General features: G+C 42.8%; 1 long non-coding RNA gene across 1 annotated transcript in view; it reads right to left on the reverse strand.

Moving 5' to 3' along the window:
• LOC128352494 (uncharacterized) overlaps positions 1-26859 on the reverse strand; it is a 183564-nt gene that overhangs the window by 110439 nt on the left and 46266 nt on the right. The window contains exon 3 of the long non-coding RNA XR_008320449.1: positions 12256-12420. This is a non-coding gene — a long non-coding RNA (uncharacterized LOC128352494). The remainder of the gene's footprint in view (positions 1-12255; positions 12421-26859) is intronic.

Consider the following 26859-nt stretch of genomic DNA (forward strand, 5'->3'; position numbering starts at 1 on the left):
TATGGGTTTTCACCCATTTATTTAAACTTAACTATGGAGACTGCAGTGGGTCTATGCTCCACTTTCAAGCCGTATGGGCACTAAACAAGACCAAACACAGCAGTCTCCCCTTATGCCTACTGATCACACCCTGGCTCACAACATAGGATCAGAGATATTCTTATTCTTGTTCCTCTTCCCCCCGCAAAGGGGGTCATAGTTGTTCAGAGGTATCACATCCGCTACACACAAGTCATTCAATGTACCTCCCCCTTTTAAATATGTCCAAGAATGCTCACCAAATAAGATTCATCCCTAAATCTATCACTTGCCCACCTTCATCCTGACAGCTGTGATCTAGAGTTAACAAAAGGGGACAGGATGGGTAGGGAAAAAAAATGCTCCTCAACTTAGGCAAGTTGAGGTTCCTTAGCTGAGAAGCAAATAAAAATCCTACACAGACCCTAAAAGGATGACCACCACATCCTGTTCCTAGGGTAGGATGGGGGCTGCCCAACAATGCAAATGGTGAAGAGAGTGGGAGAGGACCAAAATGGCTCAGCTTCCTAACTTCTCGCTGCCTTCTAAAAAACCAACCCGCACGAGTGATGTGCAGAACCATTTCAAACTGAATCCAGTTCAGTTCAAACTGGCCTGGTTAGGGTTGAGCTCAAACTAACCCTACCTCCCAAAAAAGGTGGCCGGCCCAAGTTCAAGCTGAACCGAGCCTAGTTCGAATCAAACTGATTTGACTGGTTCAGTATGCTTGCAAAGGGGAATGTTATAAGGATTCCCCATTACAAGTAAAGAGGATTCCTTAATTAAAATGGGGTTTGAGGGGTGGGTGAGAAGGCACCTTAATGGTTCTGGTGGCTTCGCAGTGGTGGAGGCCCTTCTTGGTCCCTCCAGTGCTTCCCTCCCACACAGACACACACCACGGGCCAGTGAGTGGCCTCATTTCACATGGAGGCTGGAACTCAGCCGCCTGCTTGCCTGCAGTGTGTGGGGAGCACCAGCAGGGCCAAGAGGGGCTGCTATTGTGGAGCTGCCACCGAGGAATTGCCACTGTCATGCTGCCACCACTGGTAAGGTGCCCTCTCACCCGCCTGCCCCTCGAACCCCGTTTTACTTAGGGAATCCTCTTTGCTTGTAAAGGAGAATCCCTACCTGATGCCTCATTGTAAGCAAGGCAGCCTAACCAGTTCAACCTGGTTCAACAGTATGAACCGAACTTCCAGCCAGTTCTAACAAACTGGATTGTGGACTGGTGGTTTGGTTCAAATCTGGATCAAGTTCAAAACAAGCTGCCACGGACAGTTCCATACTCACCCCTAACCCACACCCACTGCCTCAGGTGGCAGGCAGGGTGGAGCAAGGCCACTTCTCCCAGCATGAGTCTGGGGCTGAGTTGTCATTCCCAACACAAAAACCTACTACAGTGCATACCATTTCAGGACATCTGCTTGTGGTGATAGTTCAGACCTAAGCAAGGTAGGATCCATCAAGCCAAATGTGGATCATTGACCATACATCTATCATGCAAGTAGTTGATTCCCTGAGAGTATATCCCGCCCCCCCAAGCCTCTGCTGAGCAATAGCTGAGCCATGGCTTCATTTGGTTGTTTGCATCACACATTATGCAAGCTCCTGTGGTAGCCTGTGGTGACAGTATTTTGATGATGGAAGTTATTTTGATATGTATGTTTCACTTTTTAAGCAGAGAGGTGTGGAGGCTTAAATTTGGGAATTAAATTTGTACGAAGAATACAAACCATGCCCTCTGCCACTGAGCTACGATGGACCAATGGTCTGATAAGGGAACTTCACATTTTTAAAAGGATCTGAAAATGAGGAAATCTGATTGCTGAAACATGTATGGTCTCATTAAAAATGGGGACTTTGTTTTTATTATTGTTTGTGCTAATCTTTTTGTACAACAATGTCCAGAGCTGAAAGCAGCTCAACTGTGTTTACAAAAAGAAAAAGAAAAAAGGACCATGTAACCTGTACAAGCAAACCTCGTTATCCATGGTTTCAGCACTCTTTAGTTTCACGTATCCATGGATCGGCAATAGGCACCCAAACCTCGCCATACACGAAGAGAGAAAGAAGAGGGGGTGGGTGAGGGGAAAGGAGGCGGCTGTGGCAACAGTTTGGATTGCACATGCTCAGAAAGGCCTGAAATGGGATGCAGACTGGTCCCCGTTGCTGTCTCCAGCCCTCCACCACAATCCCTGCTGCTGCGGTGTCTCTGCAGTGATTTGAAAAGGCAAAATGCGCCACCTCCTCTATGCAATCCCCGCTGTTGCTGCTGCCTCTGCTGCCATCCGTGGTGATTTTTAAGGATTGTTTTTTTAAAGGCTATTTTTGCCTGATTTTTGCCCCCTTTTTGGTCCAATTTCTTTAAAACAAACACCCACCCAAAATACAGTGTTTGGCCAATTCCCCCCACTCCCAGGAACCTAACCCTCTACGGTTCCATAGTTCCAATTACCCAGTATTGGTGGTTTCGATTTCCATGTCACCAGCCAGGAACAGAACCCCCACAAATATCCGAAGTTTTCCTGTATGAAACAGAATTGACATTTTCTTTGGACCCATTGGTGGGGGAATGATGTAAAGCATGTGATTCTCAAAGGCTTCTTTTTGTCTGCAATTATATCAAGGCATTGTTTTAATAAAAGATATTTACTCTCCATAATATATTGGCCTTTTGATATTCACCTTTGCCCACCAATTCTTCTGTCAAGCAGCTTGATTCCAGCTTTTAAGGTTTCAGCTGAGATTTTTCTTTTTTTTTAATTTCAGTGTCCTCTTGATTTATAATAAATGTTAAGTGGTAAGTGTATCTCAAATGATCCCTGTCCAAGGCCTGCTTATTTTACAAAACATTCCCTCTCCCATGATAATTTCTTCTCAAATTAAATAAACCCAATCCTTAACTAGCACCAGCTCTATAGCCCTCTTAGAATCAATGGGAACAACAGCAATTTACACCACCAGAGAGTCAGCCGGCTCACTGATTTAAAACTGTAATGATCAGCAGTGTTCAGTAATGATTGTGGGGTAAGCTTTGTAATGGTTTATTAAACCCTGCTGAGGATTTGGCTTAATTATCCTAATATTTTTCAAGGGGTCTTAAGGGGAATTTCCCCCCATCTCCTAATCCCTGCCTTCCACAGCACAGTCCGCTCCTGTATCTTATCTTATTTCTTCTATGCTTGGGGATAGAGATACAAAATGGACCCCAGCACTCAAGGTGGTGGTGTCCTATTGATTGCATAATGATCTAATATTTCAAGGTGGTACACTTTCTGTTTCTTAATTCAGCCTAACATTCTCTTTGTGTGTGTATGTATGTTTCAGACAGCTTCAGTACTTCAGCACACTGAGCAGATGTTCTCACTCAAATGACTTTTAGAGGGGTTTTTTTTTCTTGAGTGGTTATTTACAATTAATTTAGAAGCCATCAGCGTGTATGAGTTGCTGAAATTGTTCCCCTCAAAGTACATTAGCTCTGAGTACTCTGTGGTGCATTGCCCAATTATCTGAGACTAACAGAAATACTTTTAGGTCATCCACATATGTTTTGACCCTCCTTCAGATCATTAGTGAGTACATCAATAGGAACCAGTCTTTCAGCTGTGCAAGTCTTTAACTTGCTTCTGCACTGAAAATTGACCATCAATTCCTGGCTCTCTTTTTTTTTTTAACTGTTTAACTGTTCTGAAGTACAACAGAAAATAAATCACTTGACTTTATTAGAAGAGCCATGTAGTAAAAATAAGACTGTTTGAGAAGAGGAAAATCCACTATTGGTCATTTCATTGAATTATTTAAACACACTGTAAATCTAAGAAGTCATGATTTAGCAATGGAGCAAAAGGTTTAAACATTCAGCTCCGACGCAAAATAGGCTGGCTTAAAATTGGGCCAAATGTAACAATGCTGATGAAGTGGCTTGTCCTCAGGAGAAGGAGGGGAGAGGTAAGGAGAGAAGAGAAGCTAATATAGAGATACCTATTCTTTATGGTAAGGATGTCAGGCAGAGATTCTCAAACTTGGATCTTCAGTTGTTGTTGAATGAAAATTTCCATCACCCCTGCCACAGTGCCTTTTGGATTATGGGAACTGTAGATCAACAACATCTGGGGACCCAAGATTGGAAACCCCTGATATAAGCGAATAAAAATCTGATTGCATACGTGGATGGCTGATCCTAATGTTTGCTTGAGCTCCACCCATTGTACACGAAAAAGCATGTGTATCAAAAATATGATACTTTACATATGAGTGTGTATTGTGCGACTGGAGAATGCCTGGCCAAAGCTTATATCATATTGATGGCAGACCCAGCAGTGCAAGGAATTTCATCAGAACAACTGCAGGCTGTATCTATTTGCTTACAAAAATTCTGTCACCAAGTGCTTTCCAAAGTTTTGTTTTTGAAAAACAGATCTAGAAACAAAGCAAAGCAACATTTTTTAAACAAATAATGGAGCTAAGAACAGAGTTCTTGGGTGCATGCAGAAAACCTTTCCCCTTTGAGAGTACCTCCCCGCCACCGCACTGCCACCCGCACCATTCTTCAACACAGCTTATATGGGATTCCCACCCACAAGTTGACAAGGCTGAGACCTGCTTAGCTTTGACAACAAAGAGCAACATGTGCCCTTAGGCTATTGAGGCAAGGCAGCCCTTAATAACTACACACCTTTAGAAATGTGTTTGAAAAGCAGAACCATCCCCACTTGGCTTCATGCAGTTTAGAAGCAGGGCTTCTAAACCCAAGTTAAGTATTCTGTCAACCACATCTGCCCTTCTTATACACCTACTGTTATAACTGACAATCCTTCTTTGCCCAAACTGTCAGTTTTAAATCCTCTCCCATAATTTGAAAGGTCTTTTCAGGCATCCAATACTATATCATGAAAGACAAAGATATTTGACAGACATTAAATGTTGTCAGTCAGCTGGAGCGGAGAGAATCCTTGCTGGCCAAGGCTAAATAGCCCAAAACCTTTGAGCAGATGCTGCAGATATTCCAGTTATTACTATAATTTCATTTTGCAGCTGAGACCCATATAATTACCTAGTGCCTCTAAACTATATATCAGTTCCAACTGTGGCAAAGTTTTCTCGGAATCTTGAAGACACTGGGCATCACACAGGATGAGCCAGCTCATTTAACCCAAGTCACTGAGAGCAGAGGAATGTCTGGGAGGGGCACATGAAAACTCTGTCCTGACTCCATACAGTCATGTGCCATTCAAACACACTTCTCAGTTCCCAAATAAAAAGAAAGAAAGAAGCTTATGTGGAAGAGGGAAATATGCAGACTTTTTTGATATGCATGTCAGAAAGTGAGGAGAAATCCATATTCACCCCCTGTCTACAGGATGGGATAAGAAGGGCTTGGGCTGCTGAAGATTCCTCAAAGAGAGAGAATTCTGCTTCATCCTTGCCCCTCTTTCAAGCACTGCTCATATATAAGCAGGGAAGGGAAAAATCAGTGCAGCATAGGAATGCCTTGCTGACTAAGGGACACAGAGGAGTAGATGGATCCAAGAGAATGGCTTTGTTTTGTAAAGCATACTTCGGCCCCGTCATAATTTGCTGGTTTGCCCATATGTATAGCTCAGGAATAACTGGCCTAGAGTTAATTTGCTTGCCACCCATTCTTTATTTCAAAGAACAGTTCTTTATTTAGCATTAACATGTACCTGTTCTTTTTCAACTTAATGAAGAACACAGTTTGTTCTATATTTTGAGCACTCTTGAGGTAGGCCAGTCACTGGCTGCAGTGAACACACAATGAACATAAGAACAGCCCTGCTGGATCAGGCCCAAGGCCCGTCTAGTCCAGCTTCCTATATCACACAGTGGCCCACCAGATGCCGCTGGAAGCCTACAGGCAGGAATTGAGGGCAAGCCCTGCCCCTCCTGCTGTTACTCTCCTGCAAGTGGTATTCAGAGACACCCTACCTTTGAGGATGGAGGTGGCCTATAGCCCTCTGACTAGTAGCCGATGATAGACCTCTCCTCCCTGAAGTTATCCAAACCCCTCTTAAAGCCATCCAGCTTGTTGGCTGTCACCACATCCTGTGGCAGAGAATTCTACAAGTTGATTATGCGTTGTGTGAAGAAATACTTCTGTTTGCTGGTCCTAAATTTCCTGGCAATCAATTTCCTGGGATGACCCATGATTCTAGTGCTATGTGAGAGGGAGAAGAATTTCTCTCTACCACTTTCTCCACTCCATGCATGATTTTATAGACCTCTATCATGTCTCCCTGCAGTAGTCTTTTTTCTCAACTAAATAGCCCCAGGTGTTGTAGCCTTGCCTCATAAGGAAGGTGCTCTAGGCCCCTGATCATCTTGGTTGTCCTCTTCTGAAGAGGCTGACTTCATGTTGCAGGCCTCTAGGAAGCAGTCTTCTTCAGCCCTGCAGGCTGGATTACAGAGTGCATTCCAGTACTACAACTCCCATGATGAAGCTTGTTTTTGGAGCCAAAAGTTCAAGTTTGCCCCTGCAGGTGATAGGAGGAGGCAGAGCCTTGTGGAGCAGAGACCACCCAGGCCTGTGAAGGCATGGCCCATTCTACAAAATCTCTCCCTAGAGTTGAGTTGCCTAACTGTCTGTCATCTTCTTCCACTTAACCTCCAGCAAAAAATGCAGGGGGATGCAAAAATATCATGAAGAATGGGGAAAGGAGTTCTGTTAGTTGTCTAAAGCGCAAGGTAATGCTTTGAAAGCTCATTGCAATATATGCAACATAGACTCTTTAGTTTTACATGGTGGAGTGTGTGAGCTGAAACAGCATGCAGCTGAAGCAGGTCACATTCGCAACATTCAATTGAGGGGCCAAAATCAAGCCATACCCAAGTTTCTAATTAATGAAAGTTCATCAGAAGCCAATAAGGTATATCTTTTTATAATCTCTTCTTGCTTTACCAGTTAAAGTAAAAGAAATTTGAAGATCCCTCTCTGGTGACAATGCTACTCTCACTTTATGTTGAGAACATAAAAATGTTAAAAACACTAGTATTTCTTCTGTGTTTCTAATATGTGTATACTGCTGAGACTGGATGGTTGCATCAAGCTTCCTGTTTTATTTATTCATTAAAACTTTTGCATCCTGCCTTTCTAGCAAGCTAGAACATAGGAAGCTCTCTTAAATCAAGTCATACCCTTGGTCCATCTAGCTCTGTATTGTCTACACAGGCTGGCAGCAGCTTCTCCAAGACTGCAGGCAGGAGTCTCACTCAGCCTTATCTTGGAGACGCTAATGAGGACCTTCTGCATGCAAGTGCTTTTCCCAGAGCAGCCCCATTCCTTAGGGGGATATCTTTTAGCACTCACATGTAGTCTCCCATTCAAATGCAAATTACTCATGAGAAGCACCACTGAAATCACTGAGTTATCTTTACTACCTTAAAGCCCATAAATTTAAATGGAACTCAGTTATGGCTAACTTAGTCTGAATGCTACTCATGAATTCTTAGGAAAGCAGTGTATAAATATATTACAAAAATGTAATACATTACACTACTAATAAATTGTTCATGTTCTGACGGACACACATAATGTCATTTAATTAAGGTCTTACAGTGAGGCTATTCTCATGTGCCACCTAACCAAAGTCAGGGATTCCCAGCCTGGGTTAGACTTTGTGGGAGAACCACCGTGATTGGGCCCTATCCCAGTGGGGCAGTATCACCTAGACGGGCTCTTAAGTCTGGCTGTTAGCTGAGGTTAAAGGAGCAAGCACTCCCTTAACCCCGGCTACCAGCTCGTGTGCAAACACGGTCTGCCTCCAGCCTGGCGCCACACAGAGATGGACATCTGAAGTACACATCTCTCAGGGGAATCCCCCATTGCATCACACGTGTTGCACGGTACATTGTGGGGTTCCCAGAGATGGGGATGCATCACTGCGCCCTCAGGAGCTTCACGCTGCATCACACAGTGCTGCTTGTCTAGGAGCATGGTCTGTGCTCCCAGGAACATGAAATTGCTCATCTGGGGGGAAGGTGAGTTTAAGCAGCCTTCCCACCTGCTGGCTGCCTCACCTGTTCTTTATTTTGGAATTCTTCAGGTGACAAGCCTACCTGGAGCAAAGGAGCACTTAGGTAATTTTGGAGCTTGGACCTAAAGACCTTTGGAGACCATCTCCTTCCTGGAGGCCCCCTTCCCACTGCAAGTTAAATATCATCCCCCTACACACACACACAAACACACACACACACACACTGACAAACACGGTATTTTAAATACGTGGGGTATATTTATGCAAATATGCGGTAGCAGAAACATTTCAACATGCAACTTAACATATTCCCATCCTGCATTTTTTCTTTCCGCACTCCCCCCTCTGTCTCTGAAGCACCCAGCACAGGTCATCATCACACTCAGCCTCCTGGCGCAGTGCAGGCCAGCAGTGACCATACCACCCCAGACTAAAAAGGATTTGGGGGTCCCCAAGGAGGCATGAAGGCCCTAGACTTTGACCCTGAAATCCAGGGGTAAGAGCGCCAGTGGCCTGGAGAGAGGAAGGTCTCTATTCTATTTTGCTGTTTGCCTTCACTGATATGAAGGTCTCAAACAGAATCAACTTATCACCATATATTCCAACCTATATTTGCACTAGCATTTACACGTGTCCACACACAATGCAACTAAGAAAAGGCATTAAAAATACCATCACCAAGCAATCTCTGAACTGATTAGTTCCCTTCTTGTCTTGAGTGGGGTCTTCTAAGATGTGATGGTAACTTAACTAAGATCCTTCTGTGATGTATAGGGTTGCCAGGTCCAAGTGGTGAAAATAGTCAAACTCTTGTCACCAAAATAGTGAAAATTTTAACTGTCCAGAGATGATGGTTTGGGGTGTTGTACAAATTTGACAAATAAAGTAAATAAATAAATAAATAAATAGTTGGTGCTGTTCACCAAAAAACCCTCTAAAACATCTCCATATTGCATTAAAAAATTGCATGAAATGTACATATGGTAATTGGTGTAATATATGCATGCTTTGCTAAAAACAGGATAAGCAGAGTATAAATACAACTCACACACACCCTTTTCCACACAGTTCAAAAACCAGCCTTCCTCTGACTGGTAGACCACAGAACCCTTTCCACACCATTCAAACACCAGTAACCTCTGAATCACTGAATCCCATGGGGCAAATGGTGCATTTTAATTTCATTTGTGTGGTGGGGGCGGGACACAGTTCAACACTAGCCTCCCCTCCACCATGGTGCAAATGGAAGAAGCATGGTTTTCCTGACCTGGAGGGAGCTTGCTGGCTGCTCACGCAGCTGTGGAGTAGTGGAGACACATGACACAGTCAGAAGAAGTCCCTCCTTGGGGCCACTGGGCCAGTCACAGTGAGTCACGGAGAAAACAGGAAGTCAGGCTGTTCTAAAAAAAATACTTGGCAGGGGAGATGGGATGGGAATTCCCAGCACAGCAGCAGCAGCATACAAATGAACTCCTCCTGATGCCACACAGCAAATGTTACACATGAGTAATCCCATTGTTTCCAATGGACCTACTCACAGGAAACAGCTGCTGAGTGATTTGAGTCACTTGGCACTTGCAGCAAGATTGCTAGAACTCCAGAAACCCCCTCCAGCACAACAATAGTTGCATAGGTTTTATAAATAGTTGCAAATCTGGGGTAAAGGCACATCTGGGAACCCTAGTGTTGTAAAGCTGCCTTGATGGACTGTTTCAGCGGAAAGGGAGTTAGAAGTTGAATAATAAATGAACAGCAAAGAACTGTGTTTCCCTCTCCGTATTAAATGTTCATCGGTTCCTACTAGGGGGAAAAGGCTACTGCCAGACACAGTAGCCTTGTACTTGAAGGTAGCGTAATGATCAGCCTGACTTTGACCTTACATTCGTAACACCCACTCTAGAAAAGATGTCTCTTTTTTTGTTTTTTGACTGGACTGTTAAATTGGTGAAACCGAGCCATGACTGTAAGAGCACGAACATGCATGTGAACACAAGTGCACTTCTATTGCTATGAAGTCAGGAGGTGACAAAGCTCCCTTTGTTTCTGGCAAATATAATTCTTTCCTGCTTGGGTAATTGCTTAGATGTTTTTGTTTGAAATTCTATTCACATTGACACTTTGTGTATGCATGAAACTGGTTTGAGTGATGTCTATATCCATTAGTTTGTCACAGGAACTATTTTCTTCTCAAGATATGCAATGCCAGAGCAAAGGAAAAAAGTTAACGGTCCAGAAACCTGATGGTGTTTTCTTGGGGGTTAACCCCCCCCCCACACACACACACCTTTTAACCACCAGTCCACATTCCTTTCATTAACTAAGTTCCTGTAATTCCTTAAGAAACACACGTTGTGTTGTTTTAATTAGGATTTTCAGTAGGTATGGCCTTCAGAAGCAGAAATTGCACTTCTAGGATTCTCGTAGGAAAAAGAGTGGGCCAGGTTACATTTTCAAAGACCAGATGCCAAAGCTGGAAATGGCTTTATTGACTTGCAGCCAAATATGAGTGAATGTAATTCAGACAATTGAACTTAAGTGTTCATAAACATTTACTGGAGTCAGTGGATATGTGCAAGGGCTGGTTGCTAGACCAAGAAGAATAGATGTGATGGATGAAGACAAGACTACAGTATTAAACAATCAAAATACTTGAAATGAGAATTCATGGTTGTAATGTAAATCCATTGGTACTGAAAAACCCACAAGCTTCCACAGAAGCTGAGCAATTGATCTTGTGCCAAGTAATATATGTATACAGAAATTCCAAATGATATTAATTTGCATAACAACCCTAGTGCAGTACATTTACATCTTTTGTACAATGCCTCTTTATTCATTGTTATATTGTATATTGGCTTCCTGACAATTCAGTTTCAGCATCCCTAAACTCTAAATTACAGAAGCAAAACTACAATTTCTTTGGATTTCTGAATGGTGATGTGTATGGTGAATGTGAACATTACCAGAATTCAGCATTCTGAATGTAAATGTGAACATATGCATAAAGCCTCATGGCTACTTATTGATAGATGGGTAGCATTAACGGTTCTTTATTCAACATTAGTATAATTGATTTGTATGAATAATTATTTTATCCTTCCTTGGAACTGAAAACAAATATTATTATAACTTCTCCACTCACTCATCAAAAGTATAAAAACTGAAACCCTGGAACAATGTAGAAAGTGGAAATCTTTGTATAAGATATTTATTCCTCCTTTATTTTTTAAAAAAAGAATTAAAAGTTGGTCACAATAAATAACACAGCACCAGGAGGCTTTAGACACGGGGAATCTCCAAACTTACCCTGAACTCCCAGTGAGATCCTTGGACCCACTCCACACACAAGTTGTGCTTTGTGATGTGAATTTTAGCTTATCTTGAGGTTTTTATGGATTTTTAAAACGCTGGTTTTAAGCGACTTTTTCTGAAAACGCTGGAGCAAACAGGGAGAGGCGCTGACGTAGAATCATTAGCATGATCAGAGACATGGTCTCTTCAGAAATGCAGATCTCTCTCTGCAGGGAACTCCCCCCCACCCACCATTGGCTAGGAAGGAAAACACTGACGCCTGCCATGTGTACTTGCAAAAACAAAACCCAAGAGCAGAGGGGAGGGGCTGCTTCCCTCAGTACCATGAGTGTACTTGGAAGTAGCTTCCCTCAAAATTTACCCCAAAGCCTAAAGCCAAGTGTAAATCACCTCCAGGTGCTTTAGTGTTCTAACAATGACAACCAGACCAAACAAAGAAACCTAAAAATTATTAAAATACCCAACACAACTCATTACGTATATAAACTATGATATAAACATTGAATAGTATCAAGGCAACAAAATTACTATAACATTTTTATAAACCAAAATAAGTCAAATAAAGCCCCATGTGGATTCCAAATCCTATATACTAAAAGACTGCAATTTAAAATAAAATAAAATCTAAGTCTGTTAAATAGTAAGATGATCCTAAAATCCCAAATCTTTTACCTCAGTTTTACTAGATTTACTCAAATCTGATTCCCAAATTTCCTTCCCAAATAGGGAATTATATGAAATCAAGACAGAAATTATTCACAAAATGCCAAATCGCATCTCCACCCAATATGATAAATCTCAGTTCTCGGATGAAATAAATATCTTTCCCAAGTGGAGTGAAAAATGAAATCACCAAAAGGAAAAAAAAAAGAAAAGAAAAAAAGAAAATGTTCATGGGAATACATATATAAAATAATACCAAATGTTGACTCACAGCTCCACCAGATGTAATAAAATCCAGTTCTCAGATGAAATGAATGTCCTTCCCAAGTAGATTGCCAAATGGGATCACAGAAAAATCTTCATGAGAATAAATGTTTTAAATGCCAGATGCGTTTTGACGAGTCTTCTTCAGTGGCATTCCATATACATCAACTATCTAAAAACAAATACAGTACATTGCTAATTATATGCAAGCTAATTACATGGCAAAAGTTGTAATATGTAACCCAATCTGTATAAGATTTGATGGTTTTATTTGTATGTAATTGGCAGTCTAGGGCTTCCCAAGACTGGGTTAGGGTGCATGTGAGAACAGCCTCTGAGTGTCATTAAAGAGAAGATATAGTAGAGGAGAGCTGTTCTTGTGGTAGCAAGCATGATTTGTCCCCATAGCTAAGCAGGGTGCACCCTGGTTGCATATGAATGGGAGACTTGATGTGTGAGATATTCCCCTCAGGGGATGAAAGCCGCTCTGGGAAGAGCAGAAGGTTCCAATTTCCCTCCCTGGCTTCTCCAAGATAGGGCTGAGAGAGATTTCTGCCTGCAACCTTGAAGAAGCCGCTGCCAGTCTGTGAAGACAATATTGCGCTGGATAGACCAGTGGTCTACTCAGTATATGGAAGCTTCCTATGTTCCTAGTATCTCATAAGCATGACTGCAACTCAGACCGTGGTGGTACACAGAGCAGGGCTTCCAAAAGTGACCCAAGTGATCACGAGTATTTATGCCAGCTGTACAGTTGCACATCTCCACTGACTGCAGCTGGTCTCGATGACTCCCTTTATACATTCCACTGTCATGGCCCACAGTGTCACAGTTGCTGCTAACAGTAGCTATTCTGAGTCAGGTGCTGAGGCGGTTGGACCAGCCCCAGCCCTGAATCTTGCCACCAGGCCAGAAACTGAGAGAAAGCCCAGGAGTTGGAGTCTCCTTGGGGCCTAAGTCCATGGCCTTTTCCATGCAATCACATCCCCTGGTATTTCCATGCTGGCACTGGCAACTAGCAGCAGATTTTGCTAGCAAAAATCAACTAGCAACTAGCTCAGCAACATGTTTGCTCTTTAAGGCTTCCACTCTACAGTCAGGCAGAGTCCAGGAGGGCTAGTCTGGGCTCAGTGATACTTAAAGAGTCAGTCTGCTTCTGGCTGTGATGAATCAATGTGAAACCTTCGATCTCTCCAAAGTCCTGTGGACTGGCCTCATCTTGCCTGTGCTTCGCTTCATGGGCAACCAGGACAGGGCAACCTTTAGTGTTGCAGTCCCTGACTCTGTCTCAGTAAAAATATGTGCACGAAACAGATTTTGCATTTTGTTTTAAGCTTGAAGCAAAGCGCAGATGGCCGAAATGTTTCATTGAAACAGTGGGTGAACTGGCTTTTTTTTACAGAACCAATTCAAAATGTTTTGAGTGTTTTTAGCCATAGGAAACAATGGGGGAACTTATAACACACCATTGTTCCCTATGGTTAGCTCCTAGGGGCACCAAAGGGGGTTGGGTGATAGGGAATGATGGGTACTATCTACCATCCAACCTTCAAAATAATTGGGCAAGCAGGTGCTTTTAAACAATTTTATAACCTTTTCCCCAAACCCCCATAGGATCAGAAGCCAGTATCAGAAAACCAATCAGCAAGGAGAAAACAGGCCTCCAAAATGGTACTCAAAATGGTAAAACATTTCAAATCTAAATGGGATTGTTTTGTTCCAAGCTTGAAACAGGCCCTTTCTTTAAAAGGCATTTTGTTTCCAGCTCAAAACATTTGAAATGCCCTTTTGAGTCAAAACATTTTGACATCAAAATGTTTTTCACATCCTTACTCAGTAGTTGCTTCCTGTACTTCGACCAAGCATGGTTGCCGTATCTCACAAGTCATGCTTAATCCCTCCCAAAATGTGTCACTTGCACAGAGGAATCACTGAAATATTTCAGATCAGGGACACAGATTATGGGATTTTAAAATGAATTTGTAACAAAGTATATTGTAAGAAAAGAAAAGAAAATGAAGCAATATGTTGTACCTCTAAAATGTCTAGTCAAACTATCAGCCAGATTTCTAGAATGGGCTACATAGAGACAGTAGGCACTGGACGGGGACGGGGACACACACACACACACACACACACACACACACACACACGGTTGGAAACGGGGCTGAGGGGAAAGAAAGGAGGAGAAAAGCACTCCCTAAATGATGGCATTGGATAGGATAATGAGCCTTACCTAATGGCACAGATGCCTCAAATCCATGTTGAGAATGTCTCTATGGGCACACTTGTTTTTGTTTTTTTTTAAATGATATTATTTTAAGTGAGTTGCATCCCTTTTTTGTTTTTGTTTTGACAATTGCTTTTTACATTTCCAACATCATTCCCTAGACATAATTTGCACTTGGATGAGGTTTTAATTTTTATACCTATTTATTTTTTGCAGACCAGAGCATCATTTCTTAAAGTGACAAAAAATGATTAATAAAAGCATGCTTTTAAATGTCATCAGTTGCGACTTTTCACAAGTGATTAGCAACAAGAAGAATCGAAAGTTCTTGATATTGGACAGAAAAAAAATCTATATTTTGTATTAAGCAACATCAACATTTCAGAGATGCCACAATATTCAGCACTCAGTGCCGAATATTTGCTTTCACTGTTAATATGAACTACGAAGTGTCCAATATGTCAAGCTTCTCTATTTTAAAGCTCAAGAAATGGGAAAATAATTATAGGGTTTAAATATATTTATGTGTATATGTGCACATATACACTAGAGGTGTAATCAAGAAAAAAAACAAGAATGCTTTAACATTTCACTGGCATTAACAGATCATACGTTCTTAATTCTCGTTGATTTCAATTGAACAGTGTGGTTAAGTTTCTCTGGATTGCTTCCAAATTGTATACCCACATGGCAGTCATTTCAAGAATGACAGATACCTTGTTGATAAGATTTTGCCAGCAATGACTTAGAAGTTCTTCAGCAGAATATCCAACTGCTGTCACTTAGCAGCTCATCTGGAGCACAGCTGCTAAAGCTGCCTCCTTCCTGTCTGCCCTTAGGTAATTAAAAGACCTTAAAGGGGAAGGGATTCAGGGGTGTGCAGCCAGGCAGTGTTGGCACCCAATTGCCAACAATCAGGGAGTGATAGAAGATGAAAAAGAGATAGAGAGCAGTGACTAGCTATGTAGTTGCAAATTCAGAAGTGCAGGCACTCTCCATGACAGCCCCCATGGCCGTGCCCACCCCAACATCCAAAGACGCCGAGAAGTACCAGCACTCCATCCCTGTGCATCTCCGCTCCACTACACCCCTGGCAGTGACCTAGTGAGAACTAGGTGATTTACAGAAAATATGCTCCCCCAAAGCAATATTAGGTGTATGTGTCCATTTTGTTTAAAAAAAAATTAAAAACCAAAAAGAATGGGATCTATTTGCTTCATTTGAGATTACTAAAGAAATAAATGCCAGAAGTGCAATGAATTCAGATTGGTCATATATTCATTCACGTAATTCATTTTCTCCTAGTAGCCCAACCACATTGGTCAGATGGAGGTTAAAAGGAATGGGGGAAGGGAGATTGGTCAGTTGACAATGGCAATGCTCAGCTCAAGCACATTTGCAGACTGGGCATTTGTAGACTCCTCGGTTGATCCTGTTCTTTGTTATTGAGCAAAACCAGTTTTAATTTTGTGATTTCCTTAGTTTTCATTATCATAAACTTAGCATTCCTTTATTTATTCACTAATTAAAATCATATTTGTGTTCACTATTATTTCATACATTTTCATTATGCCCATTTGTTTTGTTTTCTCATTGCTTCTAATGGGAGATCCATCTACTCTTCTGCTACCTGTAACTCCTGTTTTCCATCCAATTGGCATGAACTTTTTAGTACCTGCCAAATTTCAGAAGGACAGAAAAAGGGGTCCTTACTTTATAGGCAGTTTTAAAAGGTAGGGCAACATAATATGAAGTGGGTTGAAAATACTTAAAGGAACTGAAAGAGAAGAGTGGCTGAAATCCATCCTATTGCACACGTCAAAGCCATATTATTATTGCACATAATAGAAGAACCCTAATGCAATTAAATTTTATGTAAGCTATTCTGTGGATCCAAAGGCAGAAAATGAATAAAATAAATGAATAAATAGATCAATAATCTCTCTCCCCCACACACAAAAAAAAAAATGGCAAAAGAAGATTCCCATGCAATATTTAGGCTGCAGTTTTACATGTTGTGGCATGATGCCCAGGTATCTCTCTCTATTCAATCTCAATCAGGGGAGGTGGTTGAGGAGCTTGACCGTTGCCTAATGGGACCAATAAATTGAAACTGAATAAGGCAGGGGTGCTATGTGTCAAGGGTTCTTGAGTCCATGAAGTGGAGAGATATCATATTCTTGAGGGGGTGGTAGTACCCCAGAAGGAACAGGTGCATAGCTTGGGGGTACTCCTGGATTCGTTGCTGTCACTGGAGGACCATGTGGCAGTGGTGGCCAGGAGTGCCTATTTTCAACTCAGGCTTGTCTGCCAGCTATGGACCTTTCTGAACAGAGATAGCCTGGCCACAGTGATCCATGCCCTTGCAACCTCCAGACTGGAGGTAATGTGCTTTATGTGGGGCTGCCCCTGAAGATGGTTCGGAGGCTGTGACTAGTGCAGAATGCAGCAGCAAGACTGCTGATGGACACTTCTGGCCAGATGCACATCATGCCTGTCTTATAGGAACGGCACTGGTTGCCAATTTGCCACCGAGCACAATTAAAGGTTTTAACATTGACTTATAAAGCCCTGAGCGTCCTGGCTCCCAAATACCTGAAGGAACGCCTTCTCTCATATAGATCTGTAGGAGAGGCCCTCTTGGTCTAGACATTGTTAGCAATTAAAGGGGTAGGGGCACATGAGAGGGCTTTCTCTGTGGTGGCCCCTAGGTTGTGGAATGCCCTCCCCTCTGAGGTGCGCCAAGCTCCAACGTTGTGCACATTCAGGAGAATGGTGAAGACGCATCTCTTTACCCTGGCTTTTGATTAGAAATGTGGTGGTTCTTCCTCTCTCAGGCACTCTATTATTATTATTTTTTTTTAAATTGATTTTATGATGTTGTATTTGAATTATGTTTTATATTGGTTTTATTGTGACCCACTCAGAGACCTTTGGGTATAGGGCAGGCTAGAAAAATAAATAAATAAATAAGCAAGGTGTGGCATAACCACTGATAGAAACAACTACAACAACATACCCTCTCCTCCTTTATTGGGGGGGAGGGGTGTTGGTTGGTTCTGAGCATCCTGTATTTTGGCAGGTCTGTTCAAATAAATTATGGCTATTTTAGACAGCCCTCCAGACTTTGTAGTGCTGCTCACAGCCAATGGAGGACCCACTTTTGCGCTCTCTCGCCCTCTTTCTCTCTCTCTCTCTCTCTCAGACTATCTTCAATAGCTAGTGTACTACTCCTTTCTTCCTTGCCTGACATGTATTCTCACCCCCCTTCCCATGCAAATTGAGGACAGTGTGGTACATGAAAAAACATTGCCCCCAGTACATGGCTACATTTGCTTGTGGTAGCATTCTTACAATGTGAAATCTGATTGGCTATTAGACATTGTGAAATCTTCAAAACCGCAGTGTGATTCTTGATTGTCTGGGCTCATATTGTGAGGAAGGAGGAGGCCTGGTGAATGACAAAACAAAAAACAAAACAAAACACTGAAGCAGTTGCCCAGCAAACACTGAGTAAATATGAACTGAATACGCTTAAAGGGATCTGTAAAGGGAACATTTTAACCCACAAGCATCCCCCCACCCCACATACACCATTTTTATGCTGAAAATGTTCAAATTTGACAGAGTCCTTCTCTAAATGGAGGCATTTGCATAGACAAATGTCTCAGGCCCACCACATGGGAGAGGCCCAGGGTTGACACCTGTCCCCCTTGCCTGGCCCCAAACCTTTAAATCTTTTCTTTCTCCATGTGACGAGGATGGGAGTGATGAAAGTTTGGTGTTTTACCCCCACTCCTCCTCTAACCTGGCACTTTCCCCACCCCTCCTCCCATCATTGTGAGGAGGAGGAGAGGAGGAAGTCTGCTGCTTTCCCCATTTTCAGTCTTCCTCTCTCACTGTGACGAGAGGAGGAGTGGGTGCAAGTCTGTCACTTTCCCTGCCTTTTCATCCTCACCATGGTAAAAGGAGGCAGAGGCAGGTGCCTGGAGTGCGCCCTTCAGGGCACCACTGGTTTTGACACCTTTGCTTCCTGCTTCCACTGCAATGGGCAGCAAGAAGAGAAAGATGCCAAAATGCCTGGCAGCCATTGCCAAAAACTTTCACCACCTCCTCGTCTTGTTTCTCTCACTACCTGCTGTGGTTCTTGGAAGCAGTAGGCCACTGGCTGTTGCACGATGAAATGTCAATGCTCTTTGGTTCTCAGTGTATGATATGGCACAACAGAGCAGCATTTCTGGCACCAGGGCAATCTAACAGGGTGGCCCTGCAAGCAGATGTGGCACCTCTCTGCAACTTGCTGTCCAGATATGAAAGAGGAAGACTGTACTTGTTGTTGGATTCTGAGGGAGATTGGGAGGAAGGACAGTAGGAGCCTTGATCTTGATGCTCTGATTTGCAAACAAAGACATCAATCAAAATTGATTTCTCTCCTTATGTGTATTGCACTTTTAAGAACACAAAATGCTGGAACTAGAAAAAATATGAAATAAGAAAAATATGTGGGATGCAGCTAAAGAGTAATATTATACATTTGAATGGTATTTGTAGCCTTTGCTTTTGTGAAATGTGTTTTGCACCCCACCCACTTTCCAGCAGGATAGCTGCCTCTCTTTACTTATATACAGCAATATTAAAATAGTGGGTGTTCGGCGCTAAAATAAGTTATTGGCAACAAGAACAGTTGTTGCAAATCGAAACAAATAATTTGGAATAAAAAATATTCAGACTTTCCAGAAATAAGTCTTGCTTCTCAGCAATCTGCTCTTTTTGGCTAAAAACAAAGGTATTGATGCCATAATAACATATCACCCTTGATAAAAAGAGCTCATTTAAAAGAATTAAAGAAATGATTGCTGGAGATAAAAATTATACTTTAGAAATAAGCTGCCTGTGTGACTAATGAAAGCCCTGCCATGTTAATGATTGCAACAGGCTTTATCTGTGAGCTTGAATTTATGTACATTTATACTGCTTTTCTAAAACAATTTTACGCAAAGTAAAAAGTGGCTTATGAAATGCCATAGCTATCTGTCCACACACACACACACACACACACACACACACACACACACACACACACACTCCAGATAAAGAGGAGGATGGAGTGGTGAAAGCTTGGTTTTTTTACATCCCACTCCTCCTCCAACCTTCCACATTTTACAAACTCTCCTCCTATCATTGTGACACATACACACATTTCACACATATCTCTCTCTCTCTCTCTCTCTCTCTCTCTCTCTCTCTCTCTCACACACACACACACACACACACACACACACACACACACACACACACTCCATGAGGTGAGGTGGGGTGCAGAAGATGATTGGGTCACCAGCAGAGCCCTCCCCTGCTGTCTCAGGTGCCTTCCTGTGCCCCCTGCTGCCCAGCTCCTTCATAGCAACTCCAAAATTGTCTTCTTCCACCTTCTCCCTCTTCACAGTGGTGCCACCATTATCATGCTCTCCGCCATGTGCATTGACATTATGCATATGGGATCTTGTGAGGAGTTCTAGTGTCAGTTAAAGATGATGTTTCCTGAATTTAATCATTGTTATTTTGGCTGATCAGCATTGTGGCTTGTTTTCAGATATTGTTTATACTTTTCTGCTATTTATACTATTTTTATACTTTAAACTTTCTTTCTTTCTTTCTTTCTTTCTTTCTTTCTTTCTTTCTTTCTTTCTTTAGCACATTTGTATACGACCCAAAATGCAAGTCTCTGAGTGGTTTACAACAAAACAATAAAAACAACTGACAAAAAGATTAAAACATTTCAACAATTAAAATTTAAAATGCGGAAACAATTAAAAACACAAAACAATTAAAACACAATTAAAACAATTTTATTTTGATTATATTTTGCTGCTCACTTGGTACAAATTAGATTAGTTCACACAATCATTAATTGGGTAGGACAAGCATCCTACTCAAATTTTGGAGCTATGCACGCTCCCATTTTGTGATTATGTTTGAGTAAAAAGCAAGGTAGCAAGACTCAAGAGCCTTTTAAACTTCTGTGCTTTAGGTTTAGGCTCACACAGTGCTACTTTGCTGGATTATAGTGCTGGACAATGTAAAAATGCAGCATGTTCACATTTAAAGCTGTCTGCATTTGGGGTAATACCACTGTAGTGCATTTCAGGGCATACTAACCTCTAAATTGTAGCTACTGTTGCTAACAGTAACACTTAGAAATTTGTATATAACCTCTTAAAATGCCAATACTGAATAATAGTTTATGCTAGTCATAATTCAAAGAGATTATCTGCTCCAAATAAATACAGTATTGGAGTTTCTTGCTCTCCAGACGTGAAAGGAAGTGAGCGGATATGTATTCCCATTGTTTTAGAGATTATTATTCTGGGGTAATATTCTCTTGAAGTGGCAATGCTTCTTTTATGTCAAATGATTGGGTTAGACACTAGGGCTTATTTTCAGGCCTCAGCTATTATGTGTGCAGTTGAGGTAGGAGAGGAGCAAACACTGGTATGCATAAACATTTACACATATTTAGGTTGTCTATCAACTGTACAATCAAATTAAAGAACTGAAGTCCCCAAACTAAGCAGCTTCAATGGGTTCTGAAACTGTCAACTCTGATTGTGCACACCCTGCTATTAGCACACTTGAAAGTCAGACCCAGGTGTGAGCATTCTTAACAGACATTTGCCACCTGCAAATATTGAATGCAAATATATGCAGAGGCATTTCTTCACATGAAATTGAGAACATTGGCTGAAATTGTTTCCTTTATGCTTTTGGCCATCAGAGCAAGCAATTTCTGTTTAACTGCCTTAAAAAAACCTCCCTTGGATAACTAAACCATCTTTTTCTTTGTTTTGTCTTACTATATAATGGCAGCAAAATCATACCAAGTGGTTTTGTAAAGCTTGTGAATCTGGAATAAGAACATGAGAAAAGCCCTACTAGATCAAACCCAATAGCCATGTAGTCCAGCATCTTGTTTCCAACACTGGTCAGGCAGATGTCGCCAGAAAGCCCTCAACAGGGCAGGAAAGGAATGGCCTTCCCCTGTGGTGTCTCCATCATTCTGAGCAACACTGCCTCTGAACTTGGGGGTACAATTTGTCTGTTGTTAACTCTCATCGATAAACCACCAAACCTCCAGTCTGCACAAAATCACACCAGAAAATATAACAGGGTGTTGGAGTGCGCTTTTAAAATATTTAAATATTTCTTACATAGACTTGTATTCCACTTTTCAAAATCTTGAAGTGGATTACAAAAATGATTTTTAAAACCATTAAAAACACACAACAACATTAAAAAAAAAAAGCAGCCAGCAGCTCAAGAAACAGTTATTAAAAATATTTGGACGTCACTCCCACATCATTACCACAGCAGTTGGAGGGGTTGAGTAGGTGATGTCGAGACTCCCCAGTGATCTAAGTGCTCTCAGCAGTGGGAGAACCTGGGGCCTATGGGCTATTATGCAGTAAGAAGGGAGAGCCATAAGCCTGAACCCATCTGTCTTGGTGCCTCTGTGCCCTGCACGTAGGGCAATACATCAAAGCCCGATGACATCAGGCTGAGAGAAGTTGGCCAGAGTGAAGTGGCGGAAGCACAACAGCTATGCTGCCAGGGAAGTGGGCATCAGCACAGGGAATGAGGATGGAGGCACTGGGAGAATAGAGGAAGGGCTCAGGGACCTCAGACTAATGGGGTTTTAGTAAAGGATCAGGGTGGATTGAAGGGTGAAGCAGGGCCAGACTGTGAGAACTGCTCCTCTCTGTTTAAGTCAGTGGTGGCCAGTGATGAGGAGGACAGGCCAGAAGGTGAGCCTGTGTCCTACAGGGAGAAGCCAGGCCAAGTGGTACAAAAATTCATACAGAGTGTGCAGAACTCCTTCTGAGATCTGGAGCCCTGCTAGTAGGGACAGGAAAAGAGTGACCACCTGTGAGGAGGGGACACCACAAGAAGTGATAATCCATGGCAGATAAAAATAACACGGAAATGCTTTTGAAACAAAAATGTTTTTACTTTGTGTCTAAAGGTGGCAGACAAGAAGCCATTAGGCAAGAGGCCAGATAGCTCTCTCCTGGGATGAATTTCAGAAGAGGATCACCACCAAAAACCCTTTCATCCTGCCAAAGAGGTTCCATCCCTGGTGCTGGTGGTGGTAGTAGTAGTAGTACCTGTCAAACAAACTACAGTCAAGGGCAGGCCAGAGAGATAGGACTCTGTGGCAGATTACAGTGATTGGGCAGTAATTGAGTGTAGATGTTACCAGTGCAAATATAATTGTGGTCAGATCAGAATTTTCCAGATAGGAAAAGCAGCTGAAGTTGGAAAAAGTATCTGCGTATCCTGGGATAGATCCATATTTAGAAACACTCTTGAACTGCAAACTTGATCTTTCAGAGGGAATACAACTTTGTCCAGAACAGATCAAACTCCATTTAGAAAATCATGAAGGGGTCACAGCTCACAGTAGTTCCATCCTACCTGGATTCAGCTTCAGTTTATTTGCCCTCATCCATACAAAATCTGACTTCATACACAGGTTCAGGGTTTCCACTGCCTCCCGAGTATTAGACAGTTGAATGCAAGATAGAGTTATGTGTTCAACCCAAATCTTTGAACTATCCCACTTAGAAAATACATCTTCATTTCATGCAGATGTTAAACAGCATAGGGGACAAGATGGGACTGTCATACACCCAGTCGATATGGGACTAGGGGTGTGCAATTCTCCAAAATTGGCCTGGTAGACAACCATGGAACCTCCAATTCCTCAATTGCATCAGAGGTAAGGGGGAGGTCTCGGTGGAGTAACAAGATTTTATCCGCAAAAAAGCCCTTAAAAACCTCACAGCCAATGCCCAATTCTCTAACTTCATGATCTGTACCAGAAAAATTTGTCAGAGATCGAACTATCTCAAATACTTTAGCTGGCCATAAGCTTGATGATGCGATGGTGGCCCCCCAAAACTCTTTTTTCACGTCCCTCACCACTACCTCATAGGACCTCATAAATGATCTATAAGATGTTCTCATCACTTCATCTTGGGTTCTCTTCCAGCCCCGCTCTAATTGTCTGAGACGCCGTTTCATCTCCCTCAACTCCAGGGTATACTGCAGGCCACTTCCAGCTGTAGAGGGGAAAGGGGCGGCAGGAAGGTACACTGCTACACCAAAGGCTTTTACCGATCCTGAGCACTGGTGGGGGGAAAGTGGGGGGAGGGGTAAAGCGACCCTCCCCCACCCTTAAAGTGAACCTTCCCACCTTCGAACATCGAAACCCACACACAGTGTTCGAACCTGTTCAGAGGACCGTAAAAGGGCCTCTGAACAGGTTCGAGCACATCCCTATTGATGGCATCGAACACTGCCAAGAGATCTAGAAGAACCAGCAGCGTCACACTCCCTTGGTTGGTTCCCCCAGAAAAGGTCATCCATCCGGCCGATCAAGGCAGTCTTAACCCCATAGCCAGCTCTAAAGCCAGTTTGAAATGGGTCTAGATAATCAGTTTCCTCCAAAGCTGCCTGGAGCTGGTTAGCCACCACTCTCTCAATCACCTTGCCCAACCAAGGGAGACTGGAGATTGGCCTGTAACTACCCATCGCTAAAGGGTCCAGGGAAGGCTTCTTAAGGTGCAGTCTAACCATTGCCTCCTTCAGACAAAGAGGCACCCTACCATCCCTCAACAATGTATTTATGATATTGCTAGGCCACCTCCAACAATCTCCCTGCTAGATAGAAGCAGCCTAGTTAGACAAGGATCCAGAACACAAGTGGTAGGCCGCACCACCCCAAGTAGCTTGCCAACATCCTCAGGAGTCACAGATGGAAACTGATCCAACCTAATACTGCAAGAAGGATTGCTCGACACCTCCTCCATAGACCTTGCAGAAATAGTGGAGTCCAATTCAGCCCAAATACAGATCTTGTTCGCAAAGAACCCATTAAAAGTGTCACAGCAGAACGATTTGAAGTAGAAGGACCAGAGACTAAACTCCTCACAACCCAGGATAGCTCTGCTGAGCACAAACCTGGAGTCGCAATGCACGCAGATCAAAATCTCTTTTTTGCTGCATGCACCACTATCGCATAAGTATTAAATGGGTCGCATGTGGCATCCTGTCAGAGTTGAACCAAGTCCTCCTCCACTTGTGTTCTAGTTGCCTACCCAACCGCTTCAGCCCCCACAACTCCTCAGTATACCAAGGGGCCATTTTTGAAGCAGGTCAGAAGGGATGCTTAGGAGCAATCATGGCTACTGACCTTTTGAGTTTCATCTCCCAAGTTCCCACCAGGGCATCGACAGAATTACCACCAACATCAAAATCCTCCAAGGCCTTTTGAACTCCTACTTGGTCCAGCAGCCTCTTTTGATGGACAATCCTAGGTCCACCACCCCTGCAAGGGTGGATTGTGGCTGTGAAGCCAACCTTAACCAGTTAGTGGTCTGTCCATGAAAATGGGGAAACTACTGGATACCCAACCCACAGAAACCCCCCCGATCAGAACAAAAGACCAAATCGAGTGTGTGACCGGCAACATGAGTTGGTTCAATAACTAATTGGGATAGGCTCATAGTTTTCATGGCCGCTGTGAACTCCTGAGCTGCACCACACAAGCCAGCCCCAAAGTGGATGTTGAAGTCCCCCAGCACCAAAAGTCTAGGAGACTCCAACACCAACTCCACTACCAGCTCCGTCAGCTCAGTTAGGGAGTCAGTTGGGCAGCGGGGTGGACGGTACACCAACAGAATCCCCAATCTATCCCTAGTCCTGAAATTCAAAAATATGCACTCAATACAAGTCAATTGTCTCACAGGGGCACTGGTAAGGAAGATGGTATTCTTATGGACCACAGACACTCCCCACACACACCCGCCCACTTCCCCTAGCCTGCTCCACAAACAGAGTAACCTGGAGGGAGAAGCTGAGCCCATACTGGACCACTCGCCTCCCCCAACCAGGTCTCAGTTATACATGCCAGGTCAGGTCCCTCATCTACGATCAAATTGTGGACAATTTCGGTTTTATTCTGAACTTACCTGGCATTGAAGAGGAGCAAGGCCTGACTCTGTGGGTAGCTGGAGCTCCTCCTCAAGGTCTGAGAGTTGACAAAGCAGTTGGAAGTGGAAACAGTTACTAAATTACTGATTTCCCTTCCCCTGTAATGGCCAGCTGCTCTGCCAGTGCCAATTCTTCTGTTCCCCACCACAACAGTGATAGCTGCCTCAGAACAGCCTGGCACACCCCCAGCACCATCCCGCTCAAGAGAGCCCAAACACATCTCTGCAAAAAGGCCTGGCACAACCCAGCCCTCAGTCCCACCCTTGAAGACCCGACCCCAAAGGCCAGATCCATTTGGTGGCTGCCTACAGGCAGACCAACGGCCACGCCACTGGCTACGCCTTTGACAAGCCTCCTTGTTTTTAAGCCTGCAAGCCCCAAAAGCCACTCCTTCCACAAGTAGCTCCCAGGAACAAGCAGTTCTTGAATGTTTTTGCTGATTCTCCTGGCACTGCCATACATTTCAGGTATTTATTTTCCACTATATATCCAATAACTTGAATAAAAACAAATAAGACAAGATAGAAAGGCATAGAGTACAAGATATGTTAAGATATGTTAATAAGTTACACAGAAATATGCATTCTTCAGATGAATTCCAATAACAAGAGGAAAAACTTCTTGCAAAGTCAAACATACACAACAGTAGTGTGTTTTCTCTATATTTAATTTGTGGAAAGTAACTCATATGGAAATAATGGAAGAATAACTGGTTCATGTGGTCATATTTCATTGGATTTATTATTGTGATCTTATGTAGCTTTTGGATCAGAATTGATATAATTTTAGATTATTTGTTTTTATTCAAGTTATTGGATATATAGTGGAAAATATATAGACCCATTTCAAACTGGCTTCCAAGTGGGCTATGGGGGGGGGAGACTGCCTTGTTCGGCCTGATGATTGATCTCCAGTTGAGAATCGACAGAGGAAGTGTGACTCTGTTGGTCCTTTTGGACCTCTCGGAAGCTTTTGATACTATCGACCATAATATCCTTCTGGAACCTCTGAGGGTGTTGGGGATGGGAGGCACTGTTTTACAGTGGTTCCGCTCCTACCTCTTAGACAGATTCCAGATGGTGTCAATTGGAGATTGTTGCTCTTCAAAATCTGAGCTTAAGTATGGTGTCCCTCAAGGCTCCATACTCTTTCCAATGCTTTTCAACATCTACATGAAACCACTGGGAGAGATCATCAGGGGATTTGGAGTGGGATGTTATCAGTATATTGATGACACCCAGATCTATTTCTCTATGTCAACTTCTTGCGCCCGTTTCTTGAGATCAATGACCTCAAAACAGTGGTACATTTGTTGGTAACCTCCAGACT

The sequence above is a fragment of the Hemicordylus capensis genome, chromosome 3 (genome assembly GCF_027244095.1).
Source record: "Hemicordylus capensis ecotype Gifberg chromosome 3, rHemCap1.1.pri, whole genome shotgun sequence".
Taxonomy (NCBI): Eukaryota; Metazoa; Chordata; class Lepidosauria; order Squamata; family Cordylidae; genus Hemicordylus; species Hemicordylus capensis.